We start from the raw sequence: 22,013 nt of genomic DNA, 5'->3' as shown, positions 1-22,013 counted from the left end.
AAATCTGGAAATGCCCACTCGGTAGCACGGTGTGGGCATTTACAGACCTCAATGTCACGGTGGAGGCCAAACTGCATTAGCTTCAGGCCCCACTTGTTAGATAATCCTGGCTACATCTCTGCTTATTCGCCAAGCTGTGCGGATTTATAAAGCTGGGCGAGTCAGGGATCTCTTGGCTAGTGCCGAGCCAGGGCCGAGCCAGGGCCGCCAGGGCCGAGCCAGGGACTCTGGCCCTGCTCTTAGGGCCAAAACATGAGCTGAGCCTGGGAAATGGATGCTCGAAACAGGCTGTGTCAGGGCCTGAGGCTGGAGGGCATAGAAAAGAAGGGGGGGGGGGGTGCCGAATATAGGTGTGAGGGGGCTGCAACAGAGCAAATGTGTGAGGCCCTGGTGGCCAAGAGAGCAGATATCAGGGTAGTTGGGTGATGAGGCAAGGGGCTTGAGGGGACTGGCGGGAAGAGAAAAAGGGGTGCAAACAAACTGGGGGCAGAGAAAAGAGGTCTGAGAGGACTGGGGATCAAGAAAAGGGGTGGAGGGGACTGAGAAAAGGGGGCGTGAGGCTGAGAAAAGACATGTGAGAGGGGGCGTGGCTTGCCACAGTATGAGATGGCTGCCTAAATATTGTGCTTGTGGCGTTTTTTATATTTTCTGTATACTTATGAGTATGTACTTTAAGGAAGTAAGAAAAATGTACTTACTCCACAATGTCCCTGACGGTCCCCGGCGCAGTTTCTCCGTAGTGAGGCTTGTATCTAGAGGACTCCCTGAAGTGTCTGTGGGAAGGGCCTGAAGCCGCGAAGCCCAGTGATCGTGCTAGCCGACGTCTCCTGTCAGCGGTCTGGACGAAGCGCGTCGGGAGGTGCGCATTTATGCTGCTATTGTACTTTTCTTCACAAAACTGGTCCTTCATACAAATAACGCTTAGAAACGTTGGTTTCTCAAGGAAAGGTATACTTTTGACCATTTCCTAAGGTGCCCAACAATTTTCCAAGACTTAATTAAACCTCTTGAAGATTTGTAGCTAAAAGCCAGTGTGTTTACCCACATCAAGGATATTTCTGTGGAGAAATCATAACCTATATTAAGACAAAACACATGTCCCACTAAAATGTGTGACATTCTTAAGGTCTTCTGTTGCTGGAAAAACCTCTTTTAGCCACCTCCCTAGTTGCGCATGAATTTTTCATCGCTCAATAAAACTGACTAAAGGCTATTGGATAAACGTGTTTTATCACTTAAAGGATATTACTGTGGAGTATTCACAATTTATTTGGCTATAGACTCTGGTTGCTACTGAAAGGAGGGCATTCTGAAGGTCTTTTGCTGCAGGTTTGTACACCTCAAGGGGCATTGCCTGACATTATATGCTGCTCCTTGGTTCCTGTACCTTCGCTACTTGACCACCTTGTACATCAGCCATTCACGCAATAACACTCTAAGGCCTTCAACCTGGCATATCAGCGCATTGCATCTACTCAACGTGCACTGCTCTTTTATTGTTAATAAGATACGTCTGTCATGCTGAGCTGTATGGCACACTATGGCTTCCAAAAAAGGCCAAATCAAAGATGTACCCTCCTCTCCTTCCAATACCCTCAAAAGGCAGAAAAGCAAATCACCCACGCCGCAAGAAGGTATTCTAGATCCGGCCATGCAAACTATCCACACAGAAATCAGGCTCTGAAACCATTGATAGAAGCCACTAATGCAAAACTACAGCAGCTCGATGATAAACGGCCTGCCTTGGAGTCAAGAATAAGTGAGGCTGAGAGACGAGTAAGCAATGCTGAAGATGTGACTGATAGAGTACAAATTCTGGAAAACTCGATCAAATCTCAACAAAAACAATCTGAGAACCTTGAAAATCAGAACAGAAGGAACAACCTGCAGATTGTGTGTCTTCCAGAAGGCACTGAAGGGGATAATCCTATTCTGTTCTTAAATACTTTGCTCCCTAAACTCCTTGACCTGCCATCGTCTGTGCAATTAAACACTAAAAGAGCTCATCGGGTGCGTCCAATTCACTCAGCGTGCTCTTCCAATAGTTCCTCCAGAACCTTTATTTTCGCGTTACTTGACTTCACACATGTGCTACTCATAATGGACAAAGTGAAGCTAACAAAACAGCTTTCTGGGAATGATAAGAAGACCTTTATATCCCAGGATGTATCCAATGTTACTGCTGCCAGAAGAAAATAACTACTTGCCCTCAGACCAGCCTTAAAACAGCTAAATGCAAGATACAGCATCGTACACCATGCCATTCTTAAAGTTGCCCTCAATGGACATACTTCTACTTTTCAAAATCCAATAGATTTGAGAAATTTTATTCAGAATCATTAAGGAGATGGAATGGAAATGTCAAGACCACCTATTTGAATTTGGTTATTCAATGTAATTGATAGTTACAATAGATTACTCTTTCAATGTTTTCTGCTGGAGGGGGGTGCAATGTTTTGCCGTCTTTATAGCTGCTCGCAACTCTCTCTTTTTTCTTACTTATCAATATGGATGAGTGTGGCTGTGTCCTGTTAAACACAGTTATCCATAGATATCTTTTTTCGCAGTTGGATATATGAAACATCCATGTTGCTTTTGTTTGTCTCGCCATTTCCCTTTTGTGTCTTTCGTTCTACGTTCTCTCCACTTGTGCAGATTAATCAATCCCTATCTATCAAATGGTTACCTAATTGTTTTTAGATCACATTGTTATGTCTGTCTTTAGTAGAGTAAACGCATACATAGTTTCAGTTACTCTCTCTTGTTTGCTATCGTGCCCTAGCTATGACATTTAACATAACCTCATAGAATGTTAAAGGGTTGCATACTCTGGTTAAAAGACAAACATTACTATCTCACCTTAATAAAGCACAGTCATCAATTGTATGTAGGCACGAAATTCATGTGTCACGTGCAGAAGCTGCTAAACTGAAATGTCTCTGGGTGGGTCAAGTTTTGTTACGCTCACCTGGCTCCCACAGGGGCGTCGGTCGGACCCGGACAGCTTCGGTCTCCACCCACGTGATGCGTAGTGCAGCGATGACTGACTGGATCTGCCCTCCTAATCTTGTCTGCTTAACTCATAGAAATATTCTCCTGCAAGTGGAGAGATGGATTTAGCCACTTGTGGATTCAAGTGATGGCACCCCCACAGTCCTCCTCAACTAATCACCTCCGAAATGTCCTCACAGCAATCTCACCTTATATTCTTGAAAGATGAGCTCTCCATCCTGCGTGGATTTGCAGGGGCGCGTCGATTCCAGTTACTTCACTGGTTTGAAGGCCCGGGAAAGTTCTGTAGAGTATTGACTCTGAGGTTCCTGGTGAGGACCAGTAAGTATCAAGTTCATAGAGTTCAATATGTCCGATGTTCACTCTTGTTCCCCCCTTCCTTTCTTGTCTTGCAGCTGGCTCATGTAAAGATGCTCTTGTGGCAGCTGGTGGTGCTCAGGTAAGAGTCTGTATTACCCGGCGCTGTCCGGTAAATGTTGCACGTGAAAACGTGTTGTTTTGTCTCTCTTTACAGATGCGGCACGTGAAAATTTGGAGAGTCACAAAAGGATGCCTCCGGTGGTAAATCAGGAAAGTCTATGGTGGTAAGAATTATATTTGTTGGTTCCCTTGGCTTACCTTGTGGTTTTCTTTTGTCTCCTAGGGGCCGAAGTTCGGCGAAGAAATGATGGAGGCAGCGCCGACCTGAAGGATGCTGTGAAGACTGATGAGTATGGCGCGGTGCTGCAGCTGGAGGTGCGGCGCGTGCCGAAATGATGTTCTTTACAGGTCCGGAGACGAGATGGATCCAGAATCAGGTGTGGAATAGAAATAAGTTTGTTTTCTAACCTTGTCCCTTTCTTTCCTCTTTGTTTTAGGAGCTCCGGATTCGAGGCGGGCATGGCAGAAGACTGGATGCAGGCTGCAGGCACGGTGAGCGTTACGCTGCTGGATGCAGAATAACGCAAAGCGTGTGTTGCTGGTCGGGCGTGGTTTAAATAGCCTCAAAAGTAGTACCAGGTAAGAAGTCCCTAGAACCACACCCGAGTAAAAAATAGTCCCTGTAGAAAAATAGTCCCTTTCAGGCTTCATGTTGGATTGGAGTGATTTGCAGCATGGTCTGCTTGAGGTAAGTAATGACTATGAGCCTGGCGCCTTAGGCGCCAGGACTGGTTTCTACTATGAGCCTCGCGCCTAAGGCGCCAGGACTGAACCCAGATAGCCGCTAGCCGGGGCTGCTGAGGTTTTACTAAATGTCTAGATGCCTGCTCCCGGGGCTGATGGGCTTGGTCCGGATGCCTGGGGGTAGGCATCATGACAGCACTCCCCCCCCAAGGCCCCTCCAAAAGTTGTTCTTCCCCTGGGCCCTGGTTTGTCTGGGAAGTTCCGATGGAATCTTTTCGCCAAACGAGGTGCATGGACGTGGTCACTAGGTTCCCATGACCTTTCTTGTGGTCCGTAGACCTTCCAATCGATTAAATAAAAAAGTTTTGATTTAACCATCTTGGAGTCCAGGATATTTTTTGCCTCAAATTCAGGTTCTCCATCTATCAAGATGGGGTCGGGTGGTTTGGCTAATCTTGTTCCTGGTTGAACTGGTTTTAAAAGTGAAACATGAAAGACAGGATGAATGCGCATATTAGAGGGTAATTCCAATTTGACGGCTACCGGGTTGATAATGGCCTTAATAGTGTAAGGTCCCAAATATCTAGGGTTAAAAGTACGAGTTCCCTTCGGAGGTATGTGTTTTGTAGCCAGCCAAACTTGATCCCCAATCTGGTATTGTGGAGTTTCACTTCTATGTTGATCAGCATTTTTCTTATATTTCTCTTTTGCTTGTTTCAAATGTTCTGTTGCCTCTTTAAAGGCTTGTGTAATAGTCGAATGCAAATGACTAACTGCAGGCATTTCTAAATGCTGAGGTGAATCTAGTTCTGAGGTTCGAGGGTGATGTCCATATATGGTATAAAAGGGGCTTTGTCCGGTTCCTGAATGTACAGAGTTGTTGTATGCATACTCGGAAATTCATAAAATATCTTTCCAATTACTTTCGGTCTGGTGTAGCATGCAACATAGGTACTGTTCAAGGGTCTGGTTGGTCCTCTCTGTCTGACCATCGGTCTGGGGATGGTGACTGGTTGATAACCTCACGTCGATTTGTGCCAGTCGACAACATTTCTTCCAAAAATGTGAAATGAATTGACTACCTCAGTCAGAGACCAATACAGAAGGAAATCCGTGTATTCGAACAATGTTTTCGAGGAACTTCTTGGCCAGAATTGAAGCAGAAGGTAATCCCTTTAGAGGAATAAAGTGGGCCATCTTGGAAAAAAGATCCACAATAACTAGAATGGTGTTAAATCCATTACATGGAGGTAGATCTGTAATAAAGTCTAACGATAAGGTGTGTCATGGTGTAGGTGGAATATCCAAAGGTTGTAAGATGTCAGCTGGTTTTTTCTTCTGACTTTTGTTTTGGGCGCAAATGCCACAAGACATTACAAATGACTTTACGTCTTTTCGCCAGGTGGGCCACCAGAATTGTCTCTTAATTTTAGCTTCAGTTTTTGTGATACCTGGGTGTCCTTCCATCAGGGTGTCATGATAATTGGAGATGACTAGTTCTTGTAGTTCCTTATGTGGTAGAAATAGTCGCCCTTGATAATAAGGTAGGTCATTGATGACTGAGTAGTCTGAGCCTTTCTTCACCCAGTCCTGCAGGGCTGTTGGATCGAAGAGTTGTTGGATCTTTACTTGAATATCCTCTAGTGTCTGTAGAGTGGTTATGCCAAGAATGCTTTGTTCTGAAATTATAGGCACCGGTTCCGGGTTCACATATGCTTCTCCCATCCCTATTCGGGATAAGGCATCTGCCTTGCCATTTTTACAACCTGATCGATAAGTGATCACGAAATCGAACTCGGCAAAGAACAATGCCCATCGAAGTTGACGCGACGATTGGGCCTTGGCTCTTTTTAAATACTGCAAGTTCCGGTGATCGGTGATTACCGTAATGGTATGCCTGGCACCGTGAAGATAATGCCGCCAAGCCTTGAAGGCGGATTTGATTGCTAATAATTCTTTATCGGTAACCGCATAGTTTAACTCGGGTGCCGAGAACTTTCTGGACCAAAATGCTACTGGGTGAAGTTGACAGGTTTCAGGATCCTTCTGGGACAGGACAGCTCCCATGGCTAAACTGGATGCATCAGTTTCAACTATGTATGGAAGTTCGGGGGGTGGATGCTTTAAGACAGGTGCAGACGTGAATTTCGCTTTCAGCTCTTGAAGGCCTTTTCAGCTTCTTCGGTCCACAAGAAGCGTTTGTTTTTTCGCAAAAGTGCTGTGATAGGGTGTACAACATGTGAGAAATCCAGAATGAATCTGCAGTAGAAATTAGCAAATCCGAGCATGCTTTGTACCCCTTTAGCTGAACGGGGTGATGGCCACTTGAGGATTGCATCCACCTTTCGAGAGTCCATTCGGACTCCTTTTGGAGTCAGGATTAATCCAAGGAATTCAACTTCCGTAGCATGAAAAACGCATTTTTCCAATTTTGCATATAACTTGTGCTGGCGTAGTTTCTCAAGGACTGCACGAACGTGCTTCACATGGTCTTATTCGGATGAGGAATACACTAGAATATCGTCTATGTATACAACAATACAGACGTCAATGAGTTCACGAAGGACATCGTTCATAAAATACTGGAAGGCTGCTGGTGCATTGCACAACCCGAAGGGCATCACCTGGTTTTCTAATAACCCGTACTTAGTGCGAAAAGCAGTCTTCCATTCGTCGCCTTTCTTTACACGTACCAGATGATATGCCCCTCGGAGATCTAATTTAGTGTAGATGCAAGCGTCCTTTAGTTGGTCTAGTAATTCGGGGATCAGAGGCAATGGGTATCGGTTCTTAACCGTGATCTGATTTAATGCGCGGTAGTCTATGCACGTTCTGAGGTCACCTTCCTTTTCAGGCACGAAGAACAAAGCTGAAGATGCAGGGGACTTGAATGGATGAATGAAGCCATTAGCCAGGTATTGGTCCAAGTATTGTCGTAGGTGAAGGTTTTCGGGTTCCGTAAGGGCGTAGATCTCACTACATGGAGGTTGTGCACCGGGTATTAGAACGATTTGACAATCGTATGATCTGTGAGGTGGTAGGGTGTTTGCCTGTTCCTTTTGGAAAACATCCTGGAATTCTTGATATTCCTGAGGTAACTGCACGACTGGAGTAGCGACTGTGGCCAGGCCTTGGTTCAAGGGTTTTTTCGGGTGACAAGTATGTGCACAATCCGGGAAGGTTATTCTCTTCTCTCGCCAACCAATACAAGGATTATGTGTTTCCAACCAAGGTATCCCCAGTATTATTTGGAACTGCAGGGCTTTGATTAAATCAAACACAATAGTCTCTCGATGCCCATCCTGACCCAATAGTGTCATCTCTGCGGTGGAATGAGTTACAGGCCCAGAGGCAATTTCATTTCCATCGACTGTGGTGATGACATCCGAAGTGTTCTTTTTGCAGAGAGATAGATTCATCCTAGAAGCCAACTCGTGGTCCACATAGTTTCCTATGGCCCCGCTATCAATGTATGCCCTCACTGCGTGCATACGTGATGGCTGCCTTGGATCTATAAGGATTATTGGTATGATGAAGTGCGAGGTCTGAGTATCCTTCTTCAAGCTCGGCAAGGGGACCTCTACGCTTGTCCGGCGCGGTCGTTTCCCGAATCAGGCTCTGTTTGATTTTTATCAGCAACTCCGACTACTCTTTTAGATGTTTTTATAGGGCAATCCCGTAGAAAATGTCCTGAGGCCCCACAGTACAGCATCTGCCGTCTTCTTTCTCTTTCCTTTTGAGTTAAGGGTCCCTTGACCCCCCATTGGTTCTGATACATCTGTTCCTTTGAGGGTAACATTGGGTTTAACCAATACCCGATTCTCGAACTTAGCTCGATCAGCCTTTCTATTCTGAAGTCAGTGGTCTAACTGGACCACTAAGTCTATATATTCTGCACAATCCTGAGGTGGGTTTACAACTTGGGCCAAAACGTCTTTGAGTTCACCTCGAAGTCCACGATGAAATAATGTAATTCGTTTTACCTCTGGCCATCTGGTTTCCACCACTAACCTATTGAAAGTGGCGATATAGGTTAGTAGATCCTGGTTATCTTGTCGTAATGATAAAAGTTTATTATCCAGGGCCTGTCCCTGTGAATGTCTGGCAAATAGTCTTTCCATGCTCAATTGAAAACCTTGAAAATCCCGAAGAAGAGGGTCATCCTGGTTAACTAATGGAATTGACCAATCCGCTGCGCTGCCACTAAGATATGATAGTACAAAGGCTACTTTGGTTTGGTCGTTCGGAAAAGATCCAGGTCTGCATAAAAAGTGCAAGCAACATTGGTTCATAAACACGGCAAGCTTTTTTGGGTCCCCAGCAAAAGGTTCGGGTGGAGCTAAAGGAATGCTCCCTGGTAGAACCACTTGCACAGGATTGCTCGATGAAACAGGAGTTGGATTCCCCCGAATCCAGGTAATGGTGTTTGCCCAGCTTGGTTTTGCAGTAATTGTCTATCAAGATCATCAGTGCGCTCCTTTGACACAATCAGTTCTCTCCTGAGGGCATAAGTCTCTTGGTGCATGGAGTGCACTTCTGCCCTAAGTTCCCCTAACAATAGGGCTAGTTGGTCGGTTTCTGAGGTTTGGATAACACCCGGGTGGGGATTTGTAGATAGGCTTCGCATTCTGTTACGCTCACCTGGTTCCCACAGGGACGTCGATCGGACCCGGACAGCTGCGGTCTCCACCCACGTGATGCGTAGTGCAGTGATGAATGACTGGATCTGCCCTCCTAATCTTGTCTGCTTAACTCGTAGAAATATTCTCCTGCAAGTGGAGAGATGGATTTAGCCACTTGTGGATTCAAGTGATGGCACCCCCACAGTCCTCCTCAACTAATCACCTCCGAAATGTCCTCACAGCAATCTCACCTTATATTCTTGAAAGATGAGCTCTCCATCCTGCGTGGATTTGCAGGGGTGCGTCGATTCCAGTTACTTCACTGGTTTGAAGGCTCGGGAGAGTTCCGGAGAGTATTGACTCTGAGGTTCCTGGTGAGGACCAGTAAGTATCAAGTTCATAGAGTTCCATATGTCCGATGTTCACTCTTGTTCCCCCCTTCCTTTCTTGTCTTGCAGCTGGCTCGTGAAAAGATGCTCTTGTGGCAGCTGGTGGCGCTCAGGTAAGAGTCTGTATTACCCGGCACTGTCCGGTAAATGTTGCACGTGGAAAACGTGTTGTTTTGTCTCTCTTTACAGATGCGGCACGTGAAAATTTGGAGAGTCACAAAAGGATGCCTCCGGTGGTAAATCAGGTAAGTCTATGGTGGTAAGAATTATATTTGTTGGTTCCCTCGGCTCACCTTGTGGTTTTCTTTTGTCTCCTAGGTCCCGAAGTTCAGCGAAGAAATGATGGAGGCAGCGCCGACCCGAAGGATGCTGTGAAGACTGGTGAGTATGGCGCGGCGTTCTTACATGTCCGGAGACGAGATGTTTCCAGAATCAGGTGTGGAGGCACGGTGAGCGTTACGCTGCTGGATGCAGAATAACGCGAAGCGTGTGTTGCTGGTCGGGCGTGGTTTAAATAGCCTCAAAAGTAGTCCCAGGTAAGAAGTCCCTAGAACCACACCCGAGTAAAAAATAGTCCCTGTAGAAAAATAGTCCCTTTCAGGCTTCATGTTGGTTTGGAGTCATTTGCAGCATGGTCTGCCTGAGGTAAGTAATGACTATGAGCCTGGCGCCTTAGGCGCCAGGACTGATTTCTACTATGAGCCTGACGCCTAAGGCGCCATCACTGAACCCAGATACCCCCTAGCCGGGGCTGCTGAGGTTTTACTAAATGTATAGATGCCTGCTCCCGGGGCTGATTGGCTTGGTCCGGATGCCTGGGGGTAGGCATCATGACAAGTTTTTTCAAGTTCAGCAAAAGGCAAAAAGAATGAAGTTATCACTCTTATTAATAAGGCTTTAAAATGCCAACTCATAGCGACTGAATCTGACGAGGTAGGCAGAAGGGCGCTAGTTAAGCTGCTAATAGAATCCATTGAATATACAGTTCTAAATATTTACGGTCCAACATATTCAGACCCCCCTTTTGGGTTGAGCTAAGAAACCATATTTGTCAATCCAACCCTAATAATCTAATTGTATGTGGAGTTTGCAATGAAATTATGGGTCCAGTTTAGGTAGGAAGTGCAGTGTTCATCTTAAAAATACCAAATCTCACACACAATTCACACATTTTATATCAGAATTATGCCTTATTGATGCTTGATGTATAACTCACTCCTCTGATTTGGATTTTACGTTTTTCTTTAACCCTCACAACTCCTTTTCAAGGTTGGATTATATTTTCATTTCTAAATCCATGGCCAGTTCTCTACTGAATGCCCAAATTAAATGCATTGCACTTTCTGACCACGCGGCAGTGCATATTCAACTCACATCCACACAAAACTCTCATAATCCCAATAGATGGAGTTTTCACTCAGCCCTCTTAAAAGATGAGTCTTTTAGGATTAGGGGTGTTGTCAAACTAGAAATTATATCGTGCCTCCTATTGCTATGAATATATGTATATTGGCCTACGCCAAGCTGCTAACAAGCTGCTTATAAACTACATGTGAATAAACTCGCATTGCAAGGTCCTGACCTTAGAAACCATGTAAACTGTCATTTTGGGTCAAGCCGCCATTTTAGGTTTTCTTGCTCTATAAAGTCACCATGTGAGCTAAAATGGTAGCCTATGTTATTCAGAACAGAACTTGATTGTCATGACCTCTGTACAGCTAATGTATAACTTGCCTGCAGGCCACTTGTTAGGGTCATGAGCTGAGACCTTGTCCTTCTGCTGACCTGTGTGCAATGGATTACCTGTATCACCGAAACTGATCTATAATTGAATGAGAACATCTGCTTAACTATATTGTATAAATTAAGTCCTGCATTGTAATGTTAGGCCTAGAGCATACATTATTACCATTTCTTCTTGTTAATGTATAAACCTAAGATGAACTATATTTGACCTGGCAAGGGACCCTAGAGCAGTAACTTATTTATGGAATGGTTAACCTGAAGAAAGGCTGGACAACATGCTGGTGAAATGTATAAAAGCATGACTGTTTCAATGAATTTTTACACTCACTGAGCACACCGAACCACGCCGGAGTTTGCTGTGTTGTACTGAGGGTCGATAGCTATCTGAATTTTGTTCTGTTCTTTTGTAACTGGATTCAGTATAAAATAAAGTACTTTGTATGTTCCTTTGTAACCTGTGTTTGGTGTGTTTCCTTTTTGGTTACCCTGCCTCATATTATTTCCTTGTTTTCACAGTGTTTGATCGTATAAAAAGTGACCACGGCAAACTGATAAAAAAAATAACAGCCTGCATGCCGTCACTTTTCATATGATCAAACAAAACCCATCACCAGGATCAAACACCACCCTCACCCCTACGTACCTGCTCGCTCGCCGCCTGATCCGCATCAATCCTGCAGCGTCAGAGCCGTCCCTGTAACGCGGGTTAGATCAAACACTGCAGGGTCCCTTTTTCCTTCTTTTTTTTATTCAATCGCCTGCCCCCAATATCGAGGAAGAGGGGGACAGCCCTGCAACCCCACAGGCCAATACACACTGAACATGGGGTCCGGGGGACACCCCTGAAACACCTGCTCCACATGTTCGGTATGTATTCGCCAATTTGACCAAATATATTCGGTCGAATGGTACAGGCCAAATTCGGTCAAATGTACCATTTGGCCTAATATATCCTTCCAAATATGCTGATTTTACACCCTTCATCTCTCAACAACATAACAATCCCTTTTCAGAGAATAAAACTCAGGACATGTCTGTTGCCAATAATTGGGATTGCTATAAAACTGTACTTAGAGGTCATATGATATCCTTTATTGCTAATAAAAAAACTCAAACAAGAACCAGATAATATTCTAAACTAAAATCACTTGAATCTCAATATACACGTACCAACTCTGCCTATTCTTAATGATATTATTTAGCTTAGATTGCAATATAATAAAATGGTTACACAATCTTTTAAAAATAAAACGAAAATGTACCAATTCTCTAACAAATCAAATAAGTCACTTGCCTCATACCTCAAAGTTTAAAGAGAAAAAAGCCAGAATTAACGGTTATCAAAGATCAGATGGACAATAGGACCTTTTCAGATAAGGAAATTATCCACTTTTTTTCAAAATTCTACCAGAAATTATACACGCAGGATGCTCCTTCTAATAATACGCATGTTCAAGACTTTCTTTGGCATGTACCCCATGTTACTTATCCAAGTCTTGATTTACAGACATTGAATGTTCCGATCTCTTCCAGTGAAATGTATGAAGGTATAAAAGATCTCCAGAGAGGTAAAGCCCCTGGTCCTACTATCGTCGCTTACTTCAATAATCTATTAGTTCCCAAGCTTATCAAACTCTTCTCTCATTTCATTATAGAAAACAAGGCACAGGGCTCATTTTTAGAAGCCATGCTCATAGTCTTTGCCAAACCCAAAAAAGATCCTGAACTTCCCCAGAGTTATCGGCCTATCTCCCTTATTAACACAGACTGTAAGCATTTTGCAAAAATGTTAGTGACTAGACTCCTTCCTTTTCTACCTAACTTACTTAGAGACGACCGGGTGGGATACCTCAAAGGTAGACTATCTTCCTCTAATATTAGCTTATTTCTAAATACTCTAGACAAGATCAATGACTCCAGTGATTCATATGCAGCTGTGGCCCGAGACAGAGGAAAAGCCTTCAATAGGGGTGAAAGGGGCTATATGTTTGAAGTCCTTAAAATGCATGGTATTGTACCCCTTTTCTCTCCATGATAAGAGTACTTTATTCTAATCCTAACACAGCCACCTTCATTAATGGAAAAATGTCCTCATACTTTCCCTTATTTAGAGGCACCCGTCAAGGCTGTCCACTTTCTCCACTTCTTTTTAGTTTAGCCCTGGAAGCTTTCTTAGACGCAATTTGACAAGACATCAACATATTGGGTATCCAGTGTAGTGAAGTACAGATTCAAACGGCAGAGCATGCAGCTGGTGCACTACCACTACTTCTAAGAACCCAGGTATTACTATACCACACCTTTTCAGCATTATCTCCCAATTCTCTCTAGCTTCTACCTATAAATTAAACACAGATGTTACCCCTTAATGTACATTGCAACAAGCATCGCATCCACACTTTAGGTATGCAATGGTGTCCTAATGGCATTAAATATCTAGGTATTTACATTTCTGCTTTCATCAAAAACATAATCCAACCAAACACTGGGACTCTATTATCAAGGATGAAAGAGCTCACTAACTCTTGGTCCCCCCTGTGTCCGTCTTGGTGGGGTCGATTAGAGTCTATTAAAATGCTTTCTTGGCTGTGGTTGCCGCAGGGCTATGCTCTGTTCCCCATTCTCTTCAACATTTACATCTGGGCACTAGTGTGTCTCATCCGCTCCTTCGGCGTCAGGTGCTATTCCAATGCCAAGGACACCCAGGTCCTGATCCGTTTAGATCTCGACCGGGCTGAGGTGTCGTCGTGCCTACAACAGTGCCTGACGGCCGTGGGGGGGTGGATGGCTCATAACTGGGTGAAGCTGAATGGGGACAAAACGGAGGTGCTGGTGGCAGGTTCCCCTCCTGATCCCTTGCTTTGGTATTTCTTCTCTCTGGCCTTCCTCTCTGGGTTCTCTTCCTGTTCCTAAGGCTAAGGTGAAAAATGTAGGGGTGATTATGTCGGCCACTCTCTTCATGGATACCCAAGTCTCGGCTGTATGCCAGACTGGGTTCTTCCACTTGAAAATTGTAAAAAAGGTGCTCTACATGATAAGGCCACCATTGCATCTGCCGGTTGTGGCTGCTATGGTGTTGAGCCGGTTGGACTACTGCAACTCTCCCTATGTGGCACAGCCCAAGGGCTTGGTCCATTGACACCAAAGTCTTCAAAATCTCGCAGCATGTGGCAACTGGGTCACCCTACGGGGCCAACATCTCCCCAGTTCTGCGTTCTTTGCACTGGCGCCCGGTCGGCCAGCGTATTGCATTTAAGGTGCTCTGCATTGTTCGTCAGGCTTCGCATGACCAGGGGGAAGAATATCTTTGCACTAAATTTGTGCGTTACCTCCCGAAGTGTTCCTTGCGTTCAGCATCGGCTGGTCTGCTGTGTGTGCCCTCCTTCCGTTGCTCCTGGATTGGGGGATGTGCTTTTTTCATTGTGGCGGCTCAGCTGTGGAATGAACTTCCTCTGTCAATGAAAAAAATACCTAACCATCTGGCTTTCAGGAAAGCCCTAAAAACACATCTATTCTGATCTCTGCGGATGATGGCCTATGGCTTTTCTGTTCCCCTGGTTTCTGTCTCTTTCCTCTCCAGCACCATGATGCCTTTGGGCGACCGTGTGCTATACAAAGTTCATAACATAACATAACATAACATAACATAATGAAATGAAGATTTCCCTAATTATTCTATGTATGCTATATCCCTCTTTCCTATTACTTCTTTAAATCTATAGGTTCCTGCCTACTTAAATTCCTAGGGGGTAAAAAGAGACGTAGAATATCCTTATGCAAACCTAAATGTTTGAGGAAGAGTGGGATTTCCTGAGTTAAAAAAATACCATAGGCTTTTTTCTAAAGCTAATACAGGTATGGTTTCCTCATGAAGAATCTAAGGATGCACTTCAATGGTTGCATCTGGAGAAAGCTAGGGCTTCCCTCTAACTCTTGCTGACTCATACATTGAACTAGCATCATCCTATTGGCCCATTATCTTAGAACCTAAAGGTTCCCGTCTATTTCAAAAACAGCTCCATTTGTTTCATCCGTTAATAAGAATTAATAGAAGATCTATTACTTTAATGTACTTGCTGCTAAATTCCATATTCCGGTTTCATACATGCAGCAATATATGAATATCATTGATGCAATCATGGAGAACTATGACCATTGATTTGTAAATCCACTGCCCCCAATGCTGATAGGTTGAAATGTATACAAAATCCCAACATGACTGCCTCATTGTACTAAAAAACCCTTTTAGAAGTGTCTTCCTCGGAAACTGCATGGGATTGTTCTCAGGCTTGACAGCAGGACAGCCCTCAACTGGACAGTCAACTACACTGGCCTCAAGTATGGAATCATATCTCCAAAGTTACCACGTCAGCCGGTCTACTTCAAATGTTATACTTCTTTCATCACAGAGCTTATTCTTCAAACATGCACTGCGCAGAACGATAGTTGTTTGAGTTGCCTCCATGCTCAGTTTGTTGAATGCCAAGCTGTTAAATCATTTTGGGAGCGTGTGCGTGGAATACATTTAAGACCATTTTTAACTTGCAACAAAACCTCTGTCTGAAATTTCTGTTTTTGGGTAGTTCAATGTTAGGGGATGTCACAGATAGGAATGGATGTTACCTGTTTGATCTTCTGATTTTAGTTGATACTTAAACCATAACATTCAATTGGAAAAACTTAGATCGACTTCACTATAAAATGTGGTGGAGCTCAATCTGCAACATCCACGGATTGGAAAGAGGTAATGGCTCTACCCCTCTCTTACTGTGAGCATGAGCTGAACATCCACAGATTGGTAAGATGTATGGCATCGTATGGTATTATTTATTTTGTGCCTATACACAAGCAAGTTTTTGAAAGCACTCAAGGAGGGTGGGAACATGGGGGAAAAACAAATAGTCAATCAGAGCCCTTGAAATTCAGAGACAGGCAGAGTAAGTGTGTAAAAAGTAAATGTAACAGTTTGTAGACAGCAAATAGGCCTGAAGACGATTCTGCAGATTTAACAGTGCAATAAGGGGTGAAGACAAGGGAGAACAGACAGACGATGTTCAGGTGTGGTGCGTGCAGATCGGGCAAGTGAACAGAGGGTCACAGAGAGGGGAAGGACCAAGTGCACCCGGTCGGTTGAGAATGGGCTAAGTGCAGAGATAGCCACTCTCTTGGGTTAATTTCTCAAGTGCATTGAGTGTGGGTAGGGTGTAGGGCCCTGAGGCAAGTGCGAGGGAAGACTGGCAGGGGTACCTGGGACCAGCAAGACTCTGAGGTACAACTGGCAGCCAGTCCACATGCTGTAAGGGAGAGGCGGGAGAGAGGGAAAAAGCAGAGAAATAGGTTAGCAGGGTAGAGGGAGAGAGAAGGAAGAGGAGAAGAGGAAGTCTTGAGGAGTTTCCGGAATTTAAGGAGATCCGGCTCAAGATGGAGGGCGGCAGGGAGGCTATTCCAGAGGGAGGCACCTGCTGAGGATAAGGATCTCCCTCCATATCTCTGCTTGGAGAATCAGCTCACTCGCAGAAGATTAGAGGTAGATGAGCGGAGGGCTCGGAAGGGACAGTATTTAGGCAGGCAGCGTTGCAGGAAGGTAGGTCCCAGGCCCCAGAAAGCCTTGTGAACAGCGCTGGAGAGATGCAATCGCTGGGCTTGAGGCCAAGGATAAGTCTTGCGGTTCTGTTCTGTATGAGTTGCAGAAGGCGCAGGGCAGAAGAAGGGAGGTTCAGGAAAAGGCTGTTTCAATAGTCCAGCCTGAAGAGAACCAGGGCTCTGGAGACAGTGAGCCACTTGGGCGAAAAAGAGAAAAGGTAGAGTACCTCTGAGGAGGTGTAGCTGATAGACTTTTTAGAGATCTCTGGAATGTGCGAGGACAAGGAGAGAGTGGAGTCGAAGATGACCCTGAGGTCTTTTGCTTCGCAGGTGGGTGCGGGCACAGGGCCAAGGGAGGCCGACCACAGTGAAAGTGGGAAAGCGGGAGCAGGGGTCCCAATGTAAACAATCTCGGTCTTACTGGCGTCGAGGCAGAGGTCGTTTGCAGCTCACCATGATTGAATAGTGGACAGGCAGTCAGATATGAGTGAGGAGGAGGCGGCTGAGGGTAGCCTGAAAGATAGTTGCATGTGATCTGCGTAACACTGGAAGTTAGAGGTGAAAGTAGCAATGTCTCTACTCCTGTCTTGCTATTCAAGCATGAGCTGAAATGGCAACCTTTTTAAAAGATTCTTAGTTTGTGTAGCTCCTACCTAATTAATAATCATTAAATAAAAAGTCTGCACATCATCTCCCTGCAACTCTCTCTCCTCCCCTTCCTCCCTTTTGTACATGTCTTGTTTTCTTTTGTTTCAGTGTGCGTCGCGCTCCTTCAATTATACAACATTTTGAGTTTCATAAATACAGAGTCAGATCCATGCTGGGCCTTCATATATTCTAATGTTTCCTTCCTGACTTTAGATTTGTTGAATTATAAATGCGCTTCATAATTTTCGTTGTAATTCATATTTGCCTTGTATGTTGTGTGCCTTAAATAAAAACATTTAAACAAAGAAAAAGAAAGGTGTGAGGGGGCTTGATGCAGAACAATGTAGTGTGAAGGGGCTGAGAAACTGTTTGGGGCTGATTGGTTGACCTCTTTCCTCTTAAATCAGCCCTCCCAAGTACAACTAGGCCACTTCCCCTTCTCTACTCACTCTTGACTTGCAGTGCTCCTCATGGCTCAATCCTCTCACCCTGGCTTTTTGACTTGCAGCGCTCCTCATGGCTCAATCCTCTCGCCCTGGCTTTTTGACTTGCAGCGTTCATCATGGCTCAATCCTCTCGCCCTGGCTTTTCAACATTTACTTTGCTCCTCTTGCCCACTTGGTCACCACCTTATGTCCTCACTTCCAGTGTTCTGCTGATGACGCTCTATAAAGTGGGGTGACACGTAAAACGCGCCCTTCCTGAATTCAATTGGATAAGTATAAATGTTGGAATCAGATATACATAGATATTGTACTTAGGATTGTACAAGTACAAAAGTTTATTGATGAAGTCACGTAAAGTCAGCCGACACGTGTTTCGACAAGAAGTCGTTCTCAAGGCTGACATCAAAATCAAGAGGCGCAATATTATGCAACCAAGAGTGCCAACAAATAAAGAGGATAAACAAACATCAAACTGAAGATAAAGAAAGTTAAAATTCACATACCCAAGTGGCAGTGGAGTATGTTGTAAGCACAGGGGCAGGTCAAAAGCAAACAGAAGAAAGGAAACTTAATAGGTATTGTTGATAATCTGGTAAGAACCATCATTAATAGAGACCACAAACTATTTTATTCAGGCATTGGGTGTGCTTGGACAGAGATACAAGGTGGCACTTCATAAACCCAAGGTAAAGCAAACATATACACCTCGGTGATATGACACAAAAGGTAAATGCCAGTGACCAGTGGAGTATGGAGCGTGCAATGCCATGATTAAAGGCCCAATCCACATACTAATTAAAGTGTCTACTGTGAGAAAATTCTTTATTGTAATAAATTACTGTTCTCACCTATTATCTTGCAAATATTTTGATACTAATTTGGGCTAAAGGCCGTTCAGTCGGCGATACCGCCAATCAACAATTAGTCCTTGATAAAGACAGCTGCTGCAAATCAAATAAAATAAAACAGCTCAAAACCAAGGGCTAACTCAGAGTAATTAAATGCCCTTGAAGTATCACAAAATAGAGTTAACAAGAAACTCACCCATTAAGGTGTAGACATACTTGTGTGATTTTTGTGATAAAGATATGCTGTCCACCAAGATTCGAATAAATTGCATGTTGGATTGCAAAGCGTAAAATCAGAAGTCTGAATGTGCGTTTCTAAAAGTAAGGGAACAATCTGCTTGAGAAAATCAATGTTACCTGAATATGAGGCCTAAATCCCTCTAATTGCCGACAGTGCTCTCGCTGCCGCGCGCGCCGTCCAAACTCAGTTAAATCTAAGCCGTTAACATCAAAGCGGTTAGTCATTGGGCTGTCAGCATTGACTATTGCACATGTGCCTGGACAGTAACCATGATCTCTGGCACATGCGCATTGCAGAAGTCAAACCCGCTCTGCAAAGAGCTAGAATTGCATTTGTATATCGGGAATTGTGTGTGGGGAAATTATCCCTACACGACAAAGAAAAGTCACAAAATAATGATGTTATGGTGGGTAGCCATTAAATTGTGACACTGCCTAGTTTGCTGGTGGGCTCTGCCTATTCGCGCATGTGTGTATTGTATTACCCTAATCTCCGGCACGTGCGCAGAAGAAAGGGGTTCCCTGCACTGAAAACTGTGGTGTAGATATAGAGCCAGGTTAGTGTATCAGAGTCAAATGTATAGATGCACTGTAGATAGGGAAATGATTACATAAAGTGGTGCTCACATTGTTCGCTGCACATGCAACCCATGCCTGGTAAATCATTACATGAATGCCACATAAGCAATAGCGTGGCATGTACGCTTATGATGAAAAGTGTATTATTCTTATACAGACACTGTGTTAAAGCATTGCACAGAATGTCATCACATGACAGTTGAATGTGTATTAGATTCAGAGTACTTGGTTGTGATTGAATAAGTGTAATGCTTAAGTAATGGGGCTAAATGTAAAATCTTAAGAAAGAAATCTGAATTATACAGAAGGTACACGTAACAGAGCTGCATGGAGAGTGAACAGACCAGCAACAATATCAGAAGAGGAGAACACATGCATCTCATTGTCTGATTTAAGACCTTCATGTATGCATCGAAATAAACAAATGCATTTGGCCTCTAGTTGCCTGAGTTTTAGTACAATTTCACCACCTCTCTTCCCCAGTTTAGCCTTTATTAAGCCTACAAAATGAATATCGTCTTTGTTGTAAGTTTGGTGCGAGGTTTGCCAGTGGATGGCAAGTGGCAATTTAGGGTCTTGACTGCTCAGACTTGACAAATGTTCTCGTATCCTGATTCGTAGTTGTCTGATGGTAGATCCAATATAGATTTTGCATAAGTGCATCTGATTGCATAAACTACATGTGTGGTACGACAGTTAATGAAGTCTCTAATCTGAAGTTCATGTCCATTAGCATCTGTGTATTTGATGATGTTAGTGTCCGCAAATTTACACATGGAACAATGACCACATTTGTGAAAACCTCTGGTTTGGGACAACCAAGCAGCCCTAGCACTCGGTGAATCATTCTGAATTTGCAGGAAAGATGGACTGACTTTGTCTCGAGTTGTTCCTGATCTGGTAAATATGAATCTTGGTTTATCGGTGAGAAAGGGAGTGATATCCTTGTCAAGTAGGAGAATGTCCCAATGCCTGTGAAGTAATTTGTACAGACATTTGGAGTCTCTCGAATATTTGGTGATGATATCGACAGTGTTTGATGTATTGGATTTGTGCTGTTTGGATTGTAAAGTATCAGCCCTGTCCATGCTGCGATATCTACTAAGACTTTTCCTGATGCATTCTTTGGAATATCCTCTTTGTGAAAATCTAATGGATAGAAGTTCGCACTCTTTAATAAAATCTTGCTCTCTACTGCAATTTCTGCGTGCCCTGTAAAATTCGTCCATCGGGATGTTCTGTATAGTGGATGAGCAATGGCAGCTGGTAGAAAAAAGTGTTGAATTAACCTCTGATGGCTTGCGGTAGGATTTCATGTTAATTGTGCCATCTTCTATATACATTCTCAGGTCAAGAAAATCAATCTGTTCCCTGCTGAACTGTCCTGTGAAACGTATTCCAAAAGTATTGTTGTTAGTGTATGCAAAAAGATTCTCTAAATCTGAAATAGACCCCGACCAGATCATAAATATATCATCTATGAATCTCTTCCATTGTACAATGTTGGACTTATGATCCGAATGTCACAAGGCCTGGTAGGACCGTTATTGTTGATTTAATCCTCTGTTTCCCCTCCCCCCATCTTGTCTTGTGGCGACTGGAAACACTTAGCTGTATAGCACCATACAAATGTCCAATTAATAAATAACATTAAAATAAAAGAGGTTTGAGGGCCTGAGAAAAGGCCACCTCCACCCCCCACAACCTCGCCTCGTGCCTCACAGAAATTGACCACTGGATGATGGCTGACCAACCCCTCTTCAACCCCGGGAAAAAACAAAATTCTGATCTGTGGGAAGACTGCCCTCTTCCCCCAAGTCACCCAGTGGCCACCCACTCTGTGCCCGGTTCCATGTCATTTCATCTCGGGATGTTTTTTAGCTGGGTTTTTTACCGCCAATATTTTACCGAAAAAACCCATTGAATTTTTTTTAAATAATTTTTGGGGGGGTCCGCCCAGACCCCCCGTTACTTTGCATTTTTTATCTATTCAGTCTCTGCACAGTCTGGTTCACAGTCTCTGCAGTTTGGAGCATGTTGTGTTCCCACTCTGGGTGCATTTTTTCAGCACAGCCAGGTTGCTGGGTCTGTGGCCAGTCTCTGCTGTTTAGTGTACATTAGCTGTCCTGTCTGGGTGTATTTATTCAGTGGGCCCCATTATAACTGTGCCGGTCTGGTAACAACAGTGCCGGTAAGCCTACTGGCACTGTTGTTACCGGAGTGGCACAGTACAACTCTGCGGGCGGGTGCCGTCCTGCCCGCCAGGGTCAGACCTCGCGAGCGGGACAGCACCCGCTTGCAGAGTTCTCACGGGAGCACCGGCACCATTGTTAATGGTGCCGGTGCTCCCGTGTCCCCATTCCCATGGAGTCCTATTGAACTCCATGGGAAGGGTAACTAACAAAATCACCGGTGCCTTACTTCCCGGCCACCAGACTTGGAATAGCCTGGTGGCCCGTAATGAGGCCCAATGTCTTTGCAGTGTCTATTATAGGGTCCCTGCACACTGTGGTGCATATCTTCTGCCCAATCTCAGTGCACGGTTTCCGCACTAGAGCTGGGCGAGCCCGGAGGGGCTTGGATTGGCCAGGGTCAAAACTTAGGCTGTGGCTGGACCCTGACCTTGGGTCAATACCTACCCTAACTAGGGGCCGGCCACGAACCCCTCCCTGTAAAAAGAAAATATTTAAAAAAAAAGAAAATATGCTCCTGAACTGCCACTGGCACGAGAGGAGCATGCTCGCCTGACTTCCTGTCCGTCCCGGCCACCTAACTTCCTGTCCCACCCCAGCCAAG

This window comes from Ambystoma mexicanum, chromosome 9 (assembly GCF_040938575.1).
Source record: "Ambystoma mexicanum isolate Mex_15411 chromosome 9, UKY_AmexF1_1, whole genome shotgun sequence".
NCBI classification, from domain to species: Eukaryota; Metazoa; Chordata; class Amphibia; order Caudata; family Ambystomatidae; genus Ambystoma; species Ambystoma mexicanum.
Note: the sequence above shows the minus strand (reverse complement) of the source record.